We start from the raw sequence: 14,342 nt of genomic DNA on the forward strand, positions 1-14,342 counted from the left end.
GAAAGAAATCCGAACAAATCCATGAATCCATTTCGCTTCAGTTTCGGACTGAACACCGGATGATCCGGTGAGAACAAACTCCAGAACACCGGACCATCCGACGAGTTCACTCGGCCAACACTCTAAGACTCGATCTTACACACACCAGATATTCTAACGGTCACATTTATACTCACCGGAGTATGTCGCAGGACCAATATTTGCAGAGAGCAAACTTTTTGCAAAATTTTCCTTTTAAATGCACAGGATGATCCAGCGAAAAAAAATTTAGCTAAAAACCTTCTTCTTCTCACCGGATAGTCCGGTGATACCCCGGAATATCCGCCGAACCATTTCTTCCAGAGAACAAATTTTCGACACAAATTGACCTTCTACGCATTGGTCTGGCGTTTTCACTGGATTATTCACCGGACTATTTTATACAGAGAGCATGATTTGCTGCACCAAATTCTCATCCCACTCTCCGGATAGTCCGGCGTTCAATGAGCCCTTCACCGGACTATTTTTTCAGAAAGTATGTCTTCTAGCCGAAATCGAACTATAAGCACCAAATAGTCCGGCGATAACACAGCATTGATCACCGGACTATCCGGTGTATAAAAAAATCTGGCCATGCCATTTTTTCCATCAACACATGCCCCCCTATTTTTTGGTAAAACTTGCGCACCGAAAAATATTTTTACATAAATCACGAGTACCTCATCTTCTACTGTATGTTATGACTTAGGGCGATACAAACAACATATTGGCCATATGCGCAAGTTCTAAGGGCGATGATATTCACTCCGGCCATGTACAATGATATATCTTAGGACGATAGTAAATTACATCGGATAGGTATAGTTACCTGCTGAAGTATCTTGCCAAACACTCGGATAATATTTCTTCAAGTATTTCCCATTGATAACGCGAGGCATCTTATCTCCTTGTATATATTGCAGCATGTATGAATTTCCAGGCACAATTCCTACAACTTTAAAAGGACCTTCCCAACTACGAGACCACTTCCCAAATTTATTATTTTTAGATCCAATAGGTAAAATCGTCTTCCAAACTAAATTCCCTATTTGAAATGATTTTTCCTTTACTTTCTTATTGTACGCTTTAGCTACTCTCAACTTATCCTTTTCAATTTCTCTCAAAGCTGTAAGCCTTTCATCATTGAGGTTATCTACTCTATCTATCATTGCATTATAATAATCAATAACTGACAAGTTATTTTATCGTACCACTCTCAATGCGCCAAGATTTACCTCAACGGGCAAAACAACCTCTTGTCCATACACTAACTCATAAGGAGTAACCTTAGTAGCACTATTCCTAGATACATGATGAGCCCACAATACTTTACTCAAAACTTCATACCACCTTTTTGGATGTTCTTCTATCTTCTTCTTTATAAGCTTAATCAAAGTTTTATTGCTCGACTTGGCTTGTCCATTAGTTGAGCATAATATGGTGAGGAACTGAGAAGCTTAATTCTAAGTGATTCGGCAAACTCATGCACTTGATAAGAAATAAAAGAAGAACCTTGATCTGTAGTTAAAGTTTGCGGAATACCGAATCTATGAATAATATGTTCCGGTCTCAATCCACTTTGTGAAGTAATCCGTAGCAACCAAAACAAAGTGATGACCTTTGGAAGATGAAGGATGAATTTGGCTGATGAAATCCAAAGCCCATCCTCGAAACGACCATGGTTTGATGATAGGATTCAACTGTATATCACCAAACTTTTAACATGCTTCACATTCTTTGTAATATCTAGAGCAATCATCAAATATAGTAGGCCAATAAAATCCATCTCTCCTTAACAACCACACTATTTTGTGAGCTGACTAATGTGTTCCACAAATACCTTCATGTACTTCACCCATATTAATTTTACTTTGCTCCGAACCTAGACATTTTAGAAGCAACCCATCTATGGTTCGGCGATACAACTAACCATCTAACATCACATATTTTAAAGCTTGTCGCCTAGTCTTTCTATCTACCGATGAACTAGGATTTTCTAAATATTCGATCATCGGCTTTCTCCAATCACTACACATATGCAAATTTGATTTTTTTTTATAGTAAAATCGAACCTTCTTCCTGTTGTTTAACCAAAAGAACACTAGCACAAGCTAACAATGGTTTTTCTAACAAAAAAACATCCCTCTATTCACTCGATAACCAGATGCTTGCTACGCTAAATCATTTGCCCTCATATTCTCTTCTCTAGATATGTGAACGATGGTGAAATCATCAAAACTTGCTATGATATCTAAGCATCTATCTAAATAGCTATTTAGTGACCCATCAAAGCATTGATAAACTCTAGAAACTTGCTGCGCCACTAATAATGAATCACCAAACACTTCTACATGTGTCACTCCCATGGACTTTAAAATTTGCAAACCTAACAAAAGAGCTTCGTACTCGGCTTGATTATTGGTACAAAAGTATCCTAAGTGAACCGATGTTTCAAAAATAACACCTCTAGGGGTAATTAAAACAATGCCAACACCTTAACCTTCTCTACAAGCCGAGCTATCAAAATATAATTTTCATGGACACACACTAATCAAACTAACCAATGCATCACTATCAATACGATGATCAACAACAAAATTAGCTACGATTTGGCTTTTTATAGATCTTAATTGTTCATAAGAAAAATCATATTCAATCAAACCATAGGCCCACTTTCTGATTCTACCACTCAAAATCAGCTTTTGCAACATGTACTTAATAACATCGGTTTGGCACGCAACCACACAAGTACTAGAAAACAAATAATGTCTCAACTTGGTGCATGCCCTCGGCGTACTTAAAAAAAACAGTTCTTCTATCCCTGGCCCTGGGGCATGATAGTATAAAGATAAACATAATTTTTCAATAAGTGCATACCTTGTTTCCGCATTCAAGAGACGTCGGCTCAGATAAGTGATCGCATATTCTTTCCATTCGCTTTCTTGTGTAAGAACAGCACCTATTACTGTCTCTTGTGCAACAACATATAGCCGAAACGGAATCCCAGCCTTAGGCGCCATTAACACAGGAGGTGATGACAAATATTTTTTGATGTCATCAAAAGCTCGTTGTTGTTCTGCCCCCAAGTAAAATCAGCTTCTTTCCTTAACCGAAGTATGGGAGTAAAAGCACTAATCTTGTCGGGTAAGTTAGATATGAAACGCCTCAGATAATTTACCTTTCCCAGAAATTTTTGGACCTCTCTCTTTGATTGTGGCGCTTCCAACTTATCTATGGCTGCTATTTGTTAGGGTCTATCTATATGCCTCTTTCATGTATTATAAAACCTAAGAATTTGCCCGTCGATACACCAAAAGCACATTTAAGTGGGTTCATCTTTAAATCATACCGATGCATTCTTTCAAAACCTAAACACAAATCGGCTAAATGACTATCCATAGCATCCGATTTGATGACAATATCATCGATATAAATCTCCAAGATGACACCAAGCAAATCATGAAAAATCAAATTTATAGCTCTTTGATAAGTAGCACTAGCATTCTTTAAACCAAATATCATAACAACCCATTCAAATAAACCAACAAAACCCGGGCAACAAAAAGTCATTTTAGACATATCCTCTTCAACCATAAAAATTTGATTATAGCCCGCATTACCATCTAAAAAACTAATAACTCTATGACCCGAAGCATCATTAATCAACATATCGGTGATGGGTATAGGATATTCATCTTTAGGAGTAGCTTTATTTAAATCTGTAAAATCAATGCATAATCTCAATTTATCACTATTTTTCTTTTCAACCGAGACAATATTAGACATCCATTCAGCATATCTATAAGGACAAATAAACCCCACAGCAAGCAACCGACTTATTTCTTCTTTGATTCTCTCATACATGTTAGGATTAAACTTTCTAGCCGGTTGTTTGTGAGGTCTAAAACCCGACTTTATGGGAAATCGATGCTCTACAAGATCACGGCTAAGTCCCGACATCTCATGATACTTCCAAGCGAAACAATCGATATATTCTTTGAGTAATGCAATTATTTCACCTTTTTGAACATCATGCATGTTCTTATTCACAAATGTCGGTCTAGGAACAGTACCATCTCCTATATCTACCTCTTCTAGTGGATCAGCCAACAAAAAAACCTTGCCCTAGCTTTTCTATCTCATCAAATCATCAATAGTCTCATAAATGTCATTCTTTTTAGATCGGTATTGCTCCACACGCTGTTGCAACCATTCTAAATTACTTTGTTTATCCATTTATAACATTATAATACTAAGCCGAGATGAAGAAATCAGCTATATAGACACGGGTACAAAACCATCTCTAGTAACACTAAGAGAATCATACCCCGAAAGATCTTGATCGGAGAGACACTGTACATTCCCATGTTGCCAATCTACTAAAGCATCGGGAAAAGTAACAAAAGCCGATGTATCCACATGTACAACCTCTATTTCATCATCTACCCATTGAATCAAGAATTGGTGCAAATTAGAAGGTACACAACAATTTGCATGAATCCAATCACGGCCTAATAAAATGTTGTAGTTACCTTGCACATCAGCGACGAAGAAGGCCATAGGGACCGTCTTGCTCCCAACGTTGAGCTCCTTGGAAATTATGCATTTTGCCTCCGTAGGCTCGCCGGTGAAGCCATTAAGTGCTAAGTTTGTCTTTACGAGCTCTTTGTCTTCTTTTCCTAGCTTCTTGAAAATTGAATATGGCATTAGATTCACGGTGGCTCCACCATCCACTAGCATTCTCGAAATCGGCCTTCCATCAATATGCCCTTTGACATACAATGGTCTCAAATTTTGGCTCAATTCTTTGGGCTTTTCAAATATAGCTTCCTTTGGACCAAGATTTAGTTGAGCAACCTCCTCATCAATAGCCCGAAACTTCGGAGGTAAAACAAAAATCATATTGATATCCATATTATCATGCGACGGAATACCATCTCTAAGAATTGGAGAGCCTCCTAGCATATCATCTTCATCATCACTAGATGTCACAATAGGCTTTATGATTTGCTTTACTCTCCATTCTTGCCGAATAGGAACCATCGGCTTGATTTCATTGAATACTTGATCTCTCACCTTTTCAGCTTGTGATTCTCCCAACTCTTGTTTTCGTAACCTTTGTAGCCTCCTATTTTGGGAATGTGAGATATCCCTAGGACACCACTGTGGTTGCTACTTAGTCCTGGGTAGCAAGGACTTCTCCTTTTCAACCTTCCGATTGTCTGAACTAGCGATCAGCTTTGAACTAGAAGTTGCTTCTTGAACATTTGGTGCCATGGGCTGTTGTACTGCTGTAGATGACACCTCCTTAAGCTCAAGATCAGTACCAACCACTCCTACAACTTCCCTTTTGATGTTGCCACTTGATCCGTCATTAGCCGATTGCTTTTTCACTTTGCTTTCATCAACTACCAACTGTTTTTCTTTTGGTTCCAGATCTGATTTCCCATTAGAAACACTCATGTTCTTCACATGATAGACCTTCTTAACATGTCTCATATCCCGCCTATCATTTGATTGATTTTTGGAATCAAACCGGTCTTGTCTAGGACGAGAAAGTCTGTCGAACGCCGAAGGTCGTGGTGCTGTCCACCCTGGGTGAAATAGTGCAAATGGCATAGAAGGTGGTGCCCAAGGTGCACACCAACCCCACGGAGGACATGGACAAACCATCGGAGGAGACCCCCACATCATAGGCATTGGCGGCCCGAAAGGAGGGAACAAAGCTGCTGCAATATTATTCTCCCATTGCCTCCTCCTCCCTTCAAACTCACGCTTCGGAGGTGATCTTGGACGTTTAAGAGCATTGGGTCGGCTGTCCCTTTTTTGGTCGGCCTTGCCACTCTCATACTTAGCCAAAAAGTGTATCAAATGTAAGTTTTGGCTTCTCATGCTTCTTAATAGCTTTGTTCTTATCTACATTCACTTTCCAATGGCTATTTTCTAGAATTTTAGGTTTGATCATCCTTGGCCTTACATTATCATTACCAATGATCATACTCTTGCCTTTAGTCGATTTGGCTTGAGATGGCCGAACCAAGACCTTCTTCCCTTCAAAGTTCATCATGTTGACAGGGAATGGATCATTATCTAGCTTCATCTTAGAATTTTCAGCAAACTTCATTTTTCCTTCATTAATGGCCAATTGAATTTGTCGACGAAAAACATTGTAATCATTAGTAGCGTGAGAATATGAGTTATTCCATTTACAATATGCACGTTTCTTAATCTCCTCAAGTGATAGAATAATATGATTAGGAGACAAACTAATTTGCTTTTCTTGTAATAAGAGATCAAATATCCTATCACATTTAGTGACATAGAATGTGAATTTCATCTCTTCTTGCCGATTCTTTTGTGGAGTCGGCTTCAATGTGGAGCACACGAATGGCTTAGATTTGGACTTCCATGTCCATTCGGCTACACACACATCTATGCTATCATCATCTAACGAATCATCCTCATATTCAACTACATTAACACCCGGACGATCCACCTTGTGTTTTTCACTAAACCTTTGAACCTTTCTATGTTCTTTGGCACGGTTTTCTTGAGCTAAAGCCCACTGCAAAACTTAGTTCACATCTGAAAATTCTTGCCCCTCTAACCTCTCTTTGATGTGTGCATGCAACCCGACAAAAGCTAACTCAGCTAGATTTCTATTGGAGAGCGAAACATTAAAATATCAGTTTTTAGTATCTCTAAATCTTCTAATGTATTCAGAAATAGACTTATTATACTTTTGTATAATTGATGTCAAATGAATTAACCTCAACTCTGTGTCTCCAGTATAAAAATATTCATGAAACTTTTGCTCAAGTTGCGCCCATGTATAAATAGAATTAGATGCAAGCGAAGTAAACCAAGTAAATGCATTACCAGAAAGTGATAAAGGAAACAAACGCAAACAACAAGCATCCCTACTATTGGCTTCACCACATTGTGCAAGAAATTGCCCTATGTGTTCCATTAAGGTTCTACTATCCTCTCCATTAAACTTGACAAAATCAAGAACCTTAAACCCACGGGGATATGGAATCGTATCATAATAATCAGGATATGGCTTCTGATAAACACGTGCCCTCCCTTTAGGTTCTACCCCTAAAGTGCTCCTTCAAAAGACTATCCATCTTCTATCTAATGCTCTCACGTCTCATAGGTTGTTCGGCTATGGGCCGAATAGGATTTGCACTACTTTGTGGAATGCTTTGCGGAGACACTATGAGCTGCGCATGTGTAGTGTCTGGTAATGGACCATAAGGGATGCTAGTACCTTGTGGAGGTATGGGAGTTGTGCTATACACCACAGTATTGTATGGAACCAGTGGCATGCTTACTGAAATTTCAGTAGCTCGGTTATTAGCTATGTGTGGAACCGAACTAGTTATGCTAGATGAAGTGCTTGGAACCGGAAAAACCAATGATGAAACCTCCGGTTTACTAGTATTCAATATATTAAACGGAGGTGTCGCCGCACTAGTCGAACCCACATTGGTCCAGCTTTGAATTTGTTGCATTGCATGTTTTGTTGCATAGGTGTGGGTGTCATAGATTGTGCCGATGAACTAAACGGGACATGCTGAAATTTGCCATAGTTATTAGGATTCGAATCTCTAGCATCACATGACAAAGGTTGTTTCAATGTGTCCTTAATGCTTTGCACGTCAAAAGCTATAGAATCATAGCTTCTAGTAAGATATTGATCTAAACCCTGAGCTAAAGCATCAATTTTATTACTCACTGCAGCTCCTAAGGACTGATCAACCGTATGCACAATGTATTCTTACAAAGCATGGGAAACATCACTTACATTAGGCTTTACCTGAACTTGGTCGGCGGGCGATGGAGAGTCTTCTTTCTTGAACACGCCTTGCCAAGTCTTCACATAGCGTGAAAGGAGCTGTTGTCGATGTCGTTCCACATCGGCGTTGAGCGGCCAATGTGCCTCTTCCGGCAACTCATCGTAGAACGCCATTATGATGTTGCCTTTGTCGATTTCCAAAGTAGACATGGCTAGGGTTTCAGAATTTAGCCAAGAGATAGCCGAAAAAACTTTTTCCCCAACGGAGTCACCAATTTGTGTTGGTGCGGAATTGGGCAACACCTCACCAACACGGGTCCATCAAGGATACTTGTCACTTTTTGCAGCGATGCGCGACTTGTTTACAAGAAAACAAGCAAAAGTTTCGATCAGTAACCTTGGGGATCGCCGCCCAGACGATTTACAAGCAAATCGACAAAGAACTGACATCTGAATCATAGGGATTTGAAGTAGCAGCAAAGAACTAACCCTAAATTGCAGGAAAGTAAAGGCAAAACAAAAAGTAGATGCAATAGATGCGATTGACTGATGGATATGCAATTGACCTTCACCCCTCAACCATTTATAAGGGGGGTGTGGTCTTGACCCTAGGGAATTGAAGTAGGACTCTATTACAACCCTAAACACGCCCTATTTGGCCAAAATTGCAAAAGAGATCCGAACAAATCCACGAATCCATTTCGCTTCGGTTTCAGACTGAACACCGGATGGTCCGGTGAGAACAAACTCCAGAACACTGGACCATCCAGCAAGTTCACTCGGCCGAAACTCTAAGACTCGATCTTACACACACCGGATATTCTGACGCCATATTTATACTCACCGGAGTATGTCACCGGACCAATATTTGCAAAGACCAAATTTTTTGCAAAGTTCTCCTTTTGAACTCACCGGATGATCCGGCGATCATCAAAGACATCACCGGACAATTTTCACCAGAGAACATTTTTTCAGGTAAAAACCTTCTTCTTCTCACCGGATAGTCCGGTGATACCCCGGAATCTCCACCGGACCATTTCTTTCAGAGAGCAAATTTTTGGCGCAAATTGACCTTCTACACACCGGATAATCCGGCGTTTGCACTGGATCATTCACCAGACTATTTTATACAGAGAGCATGATTTACTGCACCAAATTCTCATCCCACTCTCTGGATAGTCCGGCATTCAATGAGCCCTTCACCGGACTATCAGAAATTATGTCTTCTAGCCAAAATCAAACTATAAGCACCGGATAATCTGACGATAACACAACATTGATCATCGGACTATCCGGTGTATAAAAAAATATGGACGTGCCATTTTTGACCATCAACAAGATGTTCATCATTTCTGTCCTTCTGACTGATGCCTGATGAACATGTGTGAGTGTGGAAGATTACCTTCCATCCGTTGGCCCGTAAGCACACTCAAGTTTTCGATGTGTAATTATTTTATTTTGAAATTATTACACCGTTAGGTTGATTTTGGGACGCCATTACTCTTTAACTCGCTTATCTATTCAAAGGTTCAGAATCTAACTACATATCGTTATTTCTTTTTGGTATTTCTTTTCTTCCGTTATTCTTTTTCAATTATTTTGTTCTTTTAAACAACCTATCTTAGGTCACACTCTTGTTTGGTTTCTGTTGCCTAGTGTGCAGGAGGCACGATAAGCATTATGGATGTTGAGAACAATAAAGATGGTAATCATTGTCAAGAAACTGCCTTGCCATATGGAGATCGAATGAATTCAGGAGGAAGCAATATAGAAATTCTCACAAGAGTAGAGCTTGAACTTGCATTTGCCTCCGAAAAATTATTAAATTTGGAGATGCTGGTTATGGAAATAGCTCGTCGAGCTACTGATCTTGAGCCGATTACATTTGATAATGAATCTTTCTCTTCTGAGACTGCGGAGAATGCTTTTTAGTTGGACATCTTGTATGGTATTCTTGACGCAGAAGCCAAGGAGTTAGATAACTTGATTAGTTCTCTTCAAAATGATATTAAGAATATTGAGCATAAGGTTTATGAAGAAAAATCTGAAGGCAAGGTTAAAGCTAAGCTGGATGCTGCTATGCTATCCTTGAAGCAGATGCAAGAGCTGATTGCTGATATTAGAAATGAGTCTGCAAAGTATGAGAAAGCCATACAGTTTTCCGATGACGAGGAAGGTAAATACTCACTTCTTCATATGTTCTGTACTTCTTCATATGACAAGGTTCGATTGAAGGTGTTGGATGTGAAAATGGCCATCTGTCATATCAAAGTTGTATGCAAACAGAAGATCAGCGGAGAAATGTTTTGCATATGTTGGAACAAACCATAGCAAGTGAGCTCGATCTTGAAAAGAAGCTCTCTGATTCAAGATTTCTCATAGACAACCTCAAACTGAAGCTCCATCATCATGAACAGGAAACATATTTCCTGGAGGAATCAGCTGAAACAGTTTCCAGTAGAATGTTTGCAGTGGAAAATGCTTCCGAGCTAATTCTAGGAACTCCAAAGGAACTTATAAATAGACTTAACACCATGCAGTTCCATATAAATTCATTAAAATGTAGGGAAGATGATCTTAAGGTGAAACTAGAACAAAGTTTGACAAAGCTGTCTTTTCTGGAAGTTAGCCTAGAGAAGATGCAGGAAGAGAGTAACAAAGTGGAAGCAGAATCACCATCATTGCAGGATAAGGTCCGGGAATTAGAAAAACAGTTGAGAGAATCCATTTTGCAACTGCAGTTGGCAAAGGCATCAGCAGAAGCAAGTCAGGAAGGGCAGAATGCATTGCACTCTTAGCTGACCACATTGGAAAACATAATTAAGAATCTCAAAGATGATGTCTCACGAGCAGAAAGTAGAGCGCAGAATGCTGAAATAAGGTGTATGCAGCTTACTCAAGCTAATATAGAACTTAACGGGGAGCTAAGCACTCTTAAAATCAGAAATCAGATAAGGCTGACCTTTTGGAGAAGAAACTTAAAGAGTCAAATACCCAATTAGAGCATGCAAAGGCAGCAGTTGACGCCATTATTGAACAGCAGAGTATGCTAAAATCTACGATGTCCGACATGGAGCATATGATTGAAGATCTCAAGGGCAAGGTTTCAAAAGCTGAAACTAGAGCTGGCAATGCTGAATCGAAGTGTACATTATTAACGGACACAAATTAAAGAACTTAGTGAAGAGTTATCATTTCTGAGAGGTCGAGTAGAAAGTCTAGAAAATTCGTTACGTGAAGCCAACCATGTGAAGATATCCACTGCCAAGGATATTGGAATTAGAACTAAAATTATAACTGACTTGGTCACAAAACTGGCAATGGAAAGAGAACGACTTCATCTTCAGGTGTGCACACTTATATTTCCAGAAACATTTACTATTAATAATGTTTTTCTCGTTTCTGTATACGCACATATGCATTGTATTAATTTAGTTTTGAATTCACACTATACATGCATGATTCAGAAGAATCCTTGCATTGGAGCTTTTGGCTTTAGTTTGCTGGACAGTTAATGCCAGTGTTACAGGCACACGTGAGTCCAAAAAATTTTTTGCCGCGTCGGATGCATATCGCCATGTCGACTTGCGTCGGACGCGGTGCAACACGCATCCACACATCCGACGCGTTACGGCCGTGTCCAAGGATAGGGAGAGGAAGAGGAAGAGGAGACAGACCCGTAACATGCCAACATCAGAGAAGCCATGCTGAGCCGGGCTCAGATCCATGCTGTTGCCGCCCAGATCTTGGAGCTGGAGGTGCTTGACCTCGGTGCAGAGCGTGACGGCCTCGTTCTCTTATGGATGCCCTTCAGCCCTTGACATAGCGGTCGAGGAGAGGCAAAGAGGGGAGGAGGTCAGGAGGCAGGGAGAGGGCGGAGCAAGCATACGGTTTCCAGCATCTTCCGCTGCAGCTTCAGCTCCTCCGGCACCCTCTGCCTCACCGCAGGTGACGTGGACGAGGAGGCCGCCTCCATCAAAACCCTAGGCTTGCGGCGATGGGCGCGGCCAGTGGCTTGTTTCGCTTCGTTTCTCACGTTTTCTTCTGAACCCTTGTCGGAAAGGCATTTATACAATATTTCTATGGGCCTACGGCTCCATGGTGCGAACGAGTTAGTAAAAAAGTGCATAACCTGTTAATTTCATAGCAGAAGAGTACATTAACCCGCTTAAGATCTATAGGCAATCCCCTTGTCATGGTCATTCACGATTTGGGGCTAGATATTCTGAGACCCTTCCTGGTGGCACTCAGGGGTTTCAAGTTCTTATTCCTCATAATTGATACCTTCATCAAGTGGATTGAAGCTGAACAGTTGTAAAAATCATATCGGCGGCTACTAAGAAATTCATCATGAAAATCGTCATAACAAGATCCGACATCCCTAGTAAGATTATCACTGCCAATGACACTCAGTTCTCCAGTGTGACATTCATTGACTACTACAAGAAACTCGACACTACAATCTGCTTTACATTTGTGGCACATCCACCAAGTAATGATAGGTCGAGCGGGCAAACAGTCTAGTATTTGGAATCAAAACCCGTGTCTTCAACGGTTTATCCGTCTACATTAAAGATTGGGCTTTTGAGTTAGCTAACGTACCCTAGGCACTTCGTACGATATCTAACAGGACAACAGGTGAAACATCTTTCTACCTAGTCTATGGGGTCAAAGTAATACTGCCATGTGAATTAAAAATCAAAATTTTCTGAGTTGAATTATACGTTGACAAGGATAAAATCCCAAAATAACTGTAGAAACTGTCTGACAAAATGTCTGCTATGCATATCCCTCTTTGCTGGAAGAAAATTTATAGCTCGCAATGGTTACAATACGAAGTTCCGAAGGCATTTCCCTCCTTCAAGCATTTTCAGTGTTCATAGAGGTAGGTAGAGGTGTAAATTTTGTATTTTTGGGTTATTAAGCTGACCCAAAACTAAAAAAAAATAGATATTTACTCTCATCTAATTAAATTAAAAAAATTAACTAAATAATGATTAAAAAAACTACCTAATTAAGTTAATTCCTACATGCAAGTAATGAATGCAGGTGGTCTTTTATTTGCATGTAAGCTCACGCTCGTCTGTTGACCTGACATAGCTATCAGATCGTTCGAATAGAAAATAGTTGAAGATTCGCGTAGCAATCTAGTCAACTCCAACAAGAACGTAGAGGATCCCAACATTATAGATATTTCTGATGTGTGTACCGCTAGAGTACACGAAATTACAACTAAGATCGTAAAGCTAAATATAAGATTAACATATTAAGACACTATTTTTTTAACAATGTCTAACCATCTGTCTGTATCCTAAGATATGGCTAAAAGCGCTTATTCCTAATATTGTACAACAGTACATCACCGTCAGGGATATCACCGTGCACGCCCTACACCTAATGTACACACCTAGTTGCCATCACCTCTTGCCCTGCATTCTATGTCATTCTCCTGTTATAATAGTAATATCCAATATTTATAGATTTAGGAATACAATTCTTACCCACTCTATCTCTAACTATCTAATACAACTTAAGTTCTATATGTAACCTATTTGTACACATATTTAGTATTTATTGTAACAAACTCTACCTTGACGAATATACCGCCACCTTGAAGCCATCATATGTGAATCTCTGTGTATGCAGACTTGAGTCGTCTTGCTCCGCTGCTCACTTCGAACAACTCAGCGAGGATGTCTTGTTGTGAGAGTTGAATACTGCAAAGTTTGTAGCTCTCTCTTTTATGACTTCACATTTCAATTTGTACTAAGGAGCTCCCGTCTTCTCACATATTATCATAGTCTTGTCATCATGCATTACCTTCAAGTTATTCTTATTTGACACTACCTGATACAGCCAACCTTCATCGTGCAAAATTCCAAGTGAGATCAGATTTCTCCTAAGTCATGTCACATGCCGCACACCCTCGAGTAGCACCTCATGTCTAGCATACTTTTTCAACCTAATGTTGCTAACTCTCCTGGCACGGTATCATATGTCATCTCCCCAGTGAGCAAGGCCAGGATCACCCTCAGTGTATGAAGAGAATCACTCTTTCTTAGATGTTGTATAATATGAACTTGCATAATCTAATAGCCATGTTTCACCATAAGACTTTTTACTCAATAGTACAAGTAGAACACTATCGCTCTTTGAGTCATATTTCTTGAAAACCACTACATTTGACATGCCCTTATTCAATTATGGACGATCTTTCCTTGCATGTTCCTAATCTTTACACTTATAGCATTATGGTACATTCTTTTTCTTTTTCTTATCAATCTTCTTGTCTTGATCACTCTTGACCAACAAAACGCCTCCTAATGAACCCTCACCTGTATTGTTGTTCCTCCTTTGATCATGAGCAAACAGCGCCGTAACGATATCATCCACTTTAATTGCCTCTTGCCATACGTTAATGTAGTGATCAAGTGCTCATAAGACCTTAGCAAGGAACATGGAAGAATAATCTTCATCATTAATTTTTATCTCCACCTTCACAAAGGTCAGCTACAACTTAATT

At 39.7% G+C, this 14,342-nt stretch overlaps 1 pseudogene; it reads left to right on the plus strand.

Moving 5' to 3' along the window:
- Positions 1-9,499: 9,499 nt before the first annotated feature.
- Positions 9,500-11,334, plus strand: LOC133927999 (WPP domain-interacting tail-anchored protein 1-like; annotated as a pseudogene).
- Positions 11,335-14,342: the final 3,008 nt, after the last annotated feature.

This window comes from Phragmites australis, chromosome 9 (genome assembly GCF_958298935.1).
Source record: "Phragmites australis chromosome 9, lpPhrAust1.1, whole genome shotgun sequence".
Lineage (NCBI taxonomy): Eukaryota > Viridiplantae > Streptophyta > Magnoliopsida > Poales > Poaceae > Phragmites > Phragmites australis.